The 547-nt window shown below is 32.0% G+C and overlaps 1 protein-coding gene across 1 annotated transcript in view; it reads right to left on the bottom strand.

Annotated features, from left to right (window-relative positions):
- The window catches only part of hectd2 (HECT domain containing 2), a 62,047-nt gene that overhangs the window by 11,145 nt on the left and 50,355 nt on the right, over nt 1–547 (bottom strand).

Genomic DNA, 547 nt, shown 5'->3' with positions numbered 1-547 from the left:
TTTTTTTTCTTTTTTAATAAAAAAAAAAAAAGACAATGAATCCTTGTGTTTTTGCTTGTAATAAGTAAAACTCTGCCAGTGCTCACTTGGTAAGATCTCTTAAAAAATGATATGATCCTCAAACAATGTGATCCATCTTTTACAAATAACACAGGAGCTTTAAAACATTATTAGATGTAAATAAAAAAAGCTTGTTTCAGAGATATGACTAAAAGAAAAAGACGTTTCCAAGACTTTCAAATAACAAGATATACAAGATGCATCGTCTAAAAAACATGTCCCTATATCTCACTGAAATACAACTTGTTAGGCGACAGTAAGTGTTATAAGATATTTTGACTTGAAATCAGATGAATATACTTGCTAAGACTTTGTTTATTGCAGTGTTAAATACAGTATGTGGCAGGGGGGGATTTTAGCCCCCCCCCACGCCATTTTAGAGAGAGTAAGGTCCAAATGATATGACTTCATTGTCCACATTGTTTTTTTTTACTGTTTAACTGTTCATTGTCTAATATTTAATGGTTGGAATGGGGAGGATATGGGT

Source organism: Etheostoma spectabile, chromosome 17 (genome assembly GCF_008692095.1).
Source record: "Etheostoma spectabile isolate EspeVRDwgs_2016 chromosome 17, UIUC_Espe_1.0, whole genome shotgun sequence".
In the NCBI taxonomy this organism is placed as follows: domain Eukaryota; kingdom Metazoa; phylum Chordata; class Actinopteri; order Perciformes; family Percidae; genus Etheostoma; species Etheostoma spectabile.
The sequence above is the reverse complement of the archived record's forward strand: the minus strand, read 5'-3'. Positions and strand labels throughout refer to the sequence as shown.